Source organism: Bombina bombina, chromosome 6 (genome assembly GCF_027579735.1).
Source record: "Bombina bombina isolate aBomBom1 chromosome 6, aBomBom1.pri, whole genome shotgun sequence".
Classification (NCBI taxonomy): domain Eukaryota; kingdom Metazoa; phylum Chordata; class Amphibia; order Anura; family Bombinatoridae; genus Bombina; species Bombina bombina.
The window spans coordinates 832,493,867-832,501,060 of record NC_069504.1 but is presented as its reverse complement, the minus strand read 5'-3'; positions in this window follow the sequence as shown (position 1 = coordinate 832,501,060).

The window sequence follows — 7,194 nt, the reverse complement described above, 5'->3', positions numbered from 1 at the left end:
TCAGTTTTTTTCATTATAAGATTTAAACTTTGTTTTGGGTGTGGATTATTTTTCAGCGGAATTGGCTGTCTTTATTTTATCCCTCCCTCTCTAGTTACTCTTGCGTGGAAGATCCACATCTTGGGTATTCATTATCCCATATGTCACTAGCTCATGGACTCTTGCTAATTACATTAAAGAAAACATAATTTATGTAAGAACTTACCTGATAAATTCATTTCTTTCATATTAGCAAGAGTCCATGAGGCCCACCCTTTTTTTGTGGTGGTTATGATTTTTTTGTATAAAGCACAATTATTCCAATTCCTTATTTTTTATGCTTTCGCACTTTTTTCTTATCACCTTGGCTATTCGTTAAACTAATTTGTGGGTGTGGTGAGGGGTGTATTTATAGGCATTTTGAGGTTTGGGAAACTTTGCCCCTCCTGGTAGGTATGTATATCCCATACGTCACTAGCTCATGGACTCTTGCTAATATGAAATAAATGAATTTATCAGGTAAGTTCTTACATAAATTATGTTTCTTTCATGTAATTAGCAAGAGTCCATGAGCTAGTGACGTATGGGATATACATTCCTACCAGGAGGGGCAAAGTTTCCCAAACATCAAAATGCCTATAAATACACCCCTCACCACACCCACAAATCAGTTTTACAAACTTTGCCTCCTATGGAAGTGGTGAAGTAAGTTTGTGCTAGATTCTACGTTGATATGCGCTCCGCAGCAGGTTGGAGCCCGGTTTTCCTCTCAGCGTGCAGTGAATGTCAGAGGGATGTGAGGAGAGTATTGCCTATTTGAATTCAATGATCTCCTTCTACGGGGTCTATTTCATAGGTTCTCTGTTATCGGTCGTAGAGATTCATCTCTTACTTCCCTTTTTCAGATAGACGATATACTCTTATATATACCATTACCTCTACTGATTCTCGTTTCAGTACTGGTTTGGCTTTCTACTACATGTAGATGAGTGTCCTGGGGTAAGTAAGTCTTATTTTCTGTGACACTCTAAGCTATGGTTGGGCACTTTTATATAAAGTTCTAAATATATGTATTCAAACATTTATTTGCCTTGACTCAGGATGTTCAAACATTCTTTATTTCAGACAGTCAGTTTCATATTTGGGATAATACATATGAATACATTTTTTTCTTACCTTAAAATTTGACTTTTTCCCTGTGGGCTGTTAGGCTCGCGGGGGCTGAAAATGCTTAATTTTATTGCGTCATTCTTGGCGCTGACTTTTTTGGCGCAAATTTTTTTTTCTGTTTCCGGCGTCATATGTGTCGCCGGAAGTTGCGTCATTTTTGACGTTTTTTTTGCGCCAAAAGTGTCGGCGTTCCGGATGTGGCGTCATTTTTGGCGCTAAAAAATATGGGCGTCACTATTGTCTCCACATTATTTAAGTCTCATTATTTATTGCTTCTGGTTGCTAGAAGCTTGTTCACTGGCATTTTTTTCCCATTCCTGAAACTGTCATTTAAGGAATTTGATCAATTTTGCTTTATATGTTGTTTTTTCTATTACATATTGCAAGATGTCCCAGATTGACACTGAGTCAGAAGATACTTCTGGAAAAACACTGCCTGGTGCTGGATCGACCAAAGTTAAGTGTATCTGCTGTAAACTTGTGGTATCTGTTCCTCCAGCTGTTGTTTGTAATGAATGTCATGACAAACTTGTTAATGCAGATAATATTTCCTTTAGTAATGTTACATTACCTGTTGCTGTTCCGTCAACATCTAATAATCAGAGTGTTCCTGTTAACATAAGAGATTTTGTTTCTAAATCCATTAAGAAGGCCATGTCTGTTATTCCTCCTTCTAGTAAACGTAAAAGGTCTTTTAAAACTTCTCATTTTTCAGATGAATTTTTAAATGAACATCATCATTCTGATTCTGATAATGGTTCCTCTGGTTCAGAGGATTCTGTCTCAGAGGTTTATGCTGATAAATCTTCATATTTATTCAAAATGGAATTTATTCGTTCTTTACTTAAAGAAGTCTTAATTACATTAGAAATAGAGGATTCTGGTCCTCTTGATACTAAATCTAAACGTTTAAATAAGGTTTTTAAATCTCCTGTAGTTATTCCAGAAGCTTTTCCTGTTCCTGATGCTATTTCTGAAGTAATCTCCAGGGAATGGAATAATTTGGGTAATTAATTTACTCCTTCTAAACGTTTTAAGCAATTATATCCTGTGCCATCTGACAGATTAGAGTTTTGGGACAAAATCCCTAAAGTTGATGGGGCTATCTCTACTCTTGCTAAACGTACTACTATTCCTACGGCAGATAGTACTTCCTTTAAGGATCCTTTAGATAGGAAGATTGAATCCTTTCTAAGAAAAGCTTACTTATGTTCAGGTAATCTTCTTAGACCTGCTATATCTTTAGCGGATGTTGCTGCAGCTTCAACTTTTTGGTTAGAAGCTTTAGCGCAACAAGTAACAGATCATAATTCTCATAGCATTGTTAATCTTCTTCAACATGCTAATAACTTTATTTGTGATGCCATCTTTGATATCATTAGAGTTGATGTCAGGTATATGTCTCTAGCTATTTTAGCTAGAAGAGCTTTATGGCTTAAAACTTGGAATGCTGATATGTCTTTGTGACAGACCCTTCTGTCAGGACTGAAAGAGTTAACTGTGTTTAGCTTTAAGAATCTAATTTCTAAAGACAGGTTTTCTGGCCTCAGCTATTGTGTGCTATAATTACATTTAAGTAATAAACAGGCCATTGTTTAATCACCCTCAGAGAACAGACGCTAGGTGATAAGACAAGCCAAATGTGTTTAAGTTGTTATCTGCCTAAGTAAAGTATTTAAGTAATATAATTCTATTGTATCATGTCAAGGGCGCTTCTCCCTTTTATCTAATGTACAACATTCTTTCAACCCCCATCTGAGGGGGGGTCAAAAACCTGTATAAATCTGTGTGCTGCCTTCAAATAAAGTTGTCATTCTGTTTTAAACCTGAAACTGGCTGGGTTGTGAATTGCTGATTGTCTATGCAGGACATTGTTCATCTGGGGTTAACCCTTGGTATACAGTTGGTACCGTAACATTGGTGGCAAGCGACGGGAGAATCCTTATCGCCCAGAAGAGCAACTACACAAGCCAGTAACCTCAGGAAGAGGGGGATTATTACAATACTGACTAAGATGGAAAGAGTACCAGGGACAGAAGGAACCAATGGGCCCAGCATATCAGACAGAACCCCTGAAGAAGCAAGCTTTGATCGGGCGGTTAAAATAAGACTGGCATATTATGGCCCCAACCCATCTGCCGAAATTATCGACCGGGTCATAGCAGCTGTGGAGGCCAACCTACTTCGCCAAAGCGGCGCTGCAGCAGCCCAAGTCACCGCAACCCCAGTGGAAAAGAGAAAAGTGCATTTTACCGCTTTTAAAAACTTTCTGGAAACAGAAGGAGAGATTGATGGGTACCTTGCGGATTTTGAGAGACAATGTGCACTACACCAGGTACCCGCAGAGGACTGGGTCACGATATTATCCGGAAAATTATCCGGCCGGGCCAGTGAGGCTTTTCGGGCCATTCCAGATGAGGAAGTCGGGGATTATAATACTGTAAAAGAGGCTCTGCTCTCCAGGTATGCGGTTACACCGGAGGCATACCGGAGGCGGTTCAGAGACACTGTTAAATTGGCTGGTGATTCCTACCTTGAGTGGGCATGTAAGGTGCACCGCACAGCAGCTCACTGGATAGCGGGGTGCCAAGCCGTATCTGGGGAAGAGGTGCTGCAGCTATTCCTGTTGGAACATTGCTTCGACAAGTTACCCGCAGGAGTTCGAGAGTGGGTTCGGGACCGTAAACCCTCCACCCTGCATGAAGCGGCTCGCTTGGCAGATGAGTATACGGATGCCCGCAAACTGGACACTGCTACCACTAAGCCCCCTGCCAGAGTGGAGTACAGACCCCCAGTCACCCCAGCACCTGCCAGTTACCAACCCCCAGCACACCGCTATACCACACGGTCTCGGGCCACGAACTACCCTCAGAGAGCCTGGTTCAATTTGCGGGGCTACTCACAACCTATTCGGTGCTTTGGATGTAAGCAACTAGGGCACAAAAGACCAGAGTGTCCCCTAAACGCAGCGAACCAAGTACAGTCCTGGAGAAGACCCGCTAGCGGAATCCCACGTAATCCTCAGCCTGCGGCCCGCTATGTAGAGGCGCAAGAATGCTGGGGCATCCTACATGAGGCAGACCTTGTGCAAGCTGCCCACCGGAATAACCGGCAACTGGTTAAAGTGAATGGGAAGGAGGTCAGTGGTCTACGGGATACTGGTGCTACCATGACTTTGCTTCGAAAGAACTTGGTGTCTGAGAAACAGCACACAGGAGACACTGTGGCTGTGAGGGTAGCAGGGGGCACTGTGTTCCGCCTACCTGTTGCCAGGGTGCATTTGGATTGGGGAGGGGGCGCTAGACCTGTGAATGTGGGGGTCATGAAGGATTTACCAGCTGATGTTCTCCTTGGAAATACCTTGGTCCCCCTTGTTTCTGCCTATGCTCCCATGGGTCCCGCTGATGTTAACCCTGTGACTACCCGTGCTCAGATCCGTGCAGCAGAGACTGACCCCCCTGCTGCTAAGCCCCAGGACGCTGAGCTCAGTAAATCTCTATCCGCTATTGATATGTGGGAGTCACGTTACAATGCGCTGATGAAGGAGAAGAGTCACGTAGAGGATAAAATGGTCACGTTAAATAATCATGTAACAGTGCTAGCGGGAGAGAAGAGGAGTGCAGAGGAAAAAGCACGTTTAGAACAGGAATCTCTGCTAGACAAGCTGCACCGACAGACTGCAGAAAACACCAGCTTGAGAGTGGAACATGAAACATTAAGGACAAACTTAGTGACACTGGAGGAGAAGCTGACGCTGGCTCATAGGGAGGTGCAGCAACTCAAGGGCACCCTATGTCAGTATGAAGGGATTGTGGATACCTATAAAGAGCAGGTACAAAAACCACGTAAAGAAGCCGATGATATTTTGAAGGACTGTTTAGCCCTAGTCGGGGCACTGAAGAGGTTGAACCCTTATTTATACAGACAGGGATTCTCTCTCATAACGGGAATACAGATGGATTGTCCCAGCAAACTGACATGCCTACCACCTCCTAGTCCGGTCATCCCCAGGTTGACCCGCAAAAGGGTCAAGCCGGGTCTGCCGGAGTGTTCCACAAGGGGGGAGCTATGTGACAGACCCTTCTGTCAGGACTGAAAGAGTTAACTGTGTTTAGCTTTAAGAATCTAATTTCTAAAGACAGGTTTTCTGGCCTCAGCTATTGTGTGCTATAATTACATTTAAGTAATAAACAGGCCATTGTTTAATCACCCTCAGAGAACAGACGCTAGGTGATAAGACAAGCCAAATGTGTTTAAGTTGTTATCTGCCTAAGTAAAGTATTTAAGTAATATAATTCTATTGTATCATGTCAAGGGCGCTTCTCCCTTTTATCTAATGTACAACATTCTTTCAACCCCCATCTGAGGGGGGGTCAAAAACCTGTATAAATCTGTGTGCTGCCTTCAAATAAAGTTGTCATTCTGTTTTAAACCTGAAACTGGCTGGGTTGTGAATTGCTGATTGTCTATGCAGGACATTGTTCATCTGGGGTTAACCCTTGGTACACAGTTGGTACCGTAACAGTCTTCTAAGTCAACTTTGCTTTCCCTTTCTTTCCAGGGTAATAAATTATTTGGTTCTCAGTTGGATTCTATTATCTCAACTGTTACTGGAGTGAAAGGAACTTTTTTACCACAGGATAAAAAATCTAAAGGTAAATTTAGGTCTAATAATCGTTTTCGTTCCTTTCGTCACAATAAGGAACAAAAGCCTGATCCTTCACCCACAGGAGCGGTATCAGTTTGGAAACCATCTCCAGTCTGGAATAAATCCAAGCCTTTTAGAAAACCAAAGCCAGCTCCCAAGTCCACATGAAGGTGCGGCCCTCATTCCAGCCCAGCTGGTAGGGGGCAGATTATGTTTTTTCAAAGAAATTTGGATCAATTCAATTCACAATCTTTGGATTCAGAACATTGTTTCAGAAGGGTACAGAATTGGCTTCAAGATAAGGCCTCCTGCAAAGAGATTTTTTCTTTCCCGTGTCCCAGTAAATCCAGCGAAAGCTCAAGCATTTCTGAAATGTGTTTCAGATCTAGAGTTGGCTGGAGTAATTATGCCAGTTCCAGTTCTGGAACAGGGGCTGGGGTTTTATTCAAATCTCTTCATTGTACCAAAGAAGGAGAATTCCTTCAGACCAGTTCTGGATCTAAAAATATTGAATCGTTATGTAAGGATACCAACATTCAAAATGGTAACTATAAGGACTATCCTGCCTTGTTCAGCAAGGGCATTATATGTCCACAATAGATTTACAGGATGCATATCTGCATATTCCGATTCATCCAGATCACTATCAGTTTCTGAGATTCTCTTTCCTAGACAAGCATTACCAGTTTGTGGCTCTGCCGTTTGGCCTAGCAACAGCTCCAAGAATTTTTACAAAGGTTCTTGGTGCCCTTCTGTCTGTAATCAGACAACAGGGTATTGTGGTATTTCCTTATTTGGACGATATCTTGGTACTTGCTCAGTCTTCACATTTAGCAGAATCTCATACGATTCGACTTGTGTTGTTTCTTCAAGATCATGGTTGGAGGATCAATTTACCGAAAAGTTAATTGATTCCTCAGACAAGGGTAACCTTTTTAGGTTTCCAGATAGATTCAGTGTCCATGACTCTGTCTCTGACAGACAAGAGACATCTAAAATTGATCTCAGCTTGTCGAAATTTTCAATCGCAATCATTCCCTTTGGTAGCCTTATGCATGGAAATTCTAGGTCTTATGACTGCTGCATCGGACGCGATCCCCTTTGCTCGTTTTCACATGCGACCTCTTCAACTCTGTATGCTGAACCAGTGGTGCAGGGATTACACAAAGATATCTCAATTAATATCTTTAAAACCGATTGTACGACACTCTCTGACGTGGTGGACAGATCACCATCGTTTAGTTCAGGGGGCTTCTTTTGTTCTTCCGACCTGGACTGTAATTTCAACAGATGCAAGTCTGACAGGTTGGGGAGCTGTTTGGGGGTCTCTGACAGCACAAGGGGTTTGGGAATCTCAGGAGGTGAGATTACCAATCAATATTTTGGAACTCCGTGCA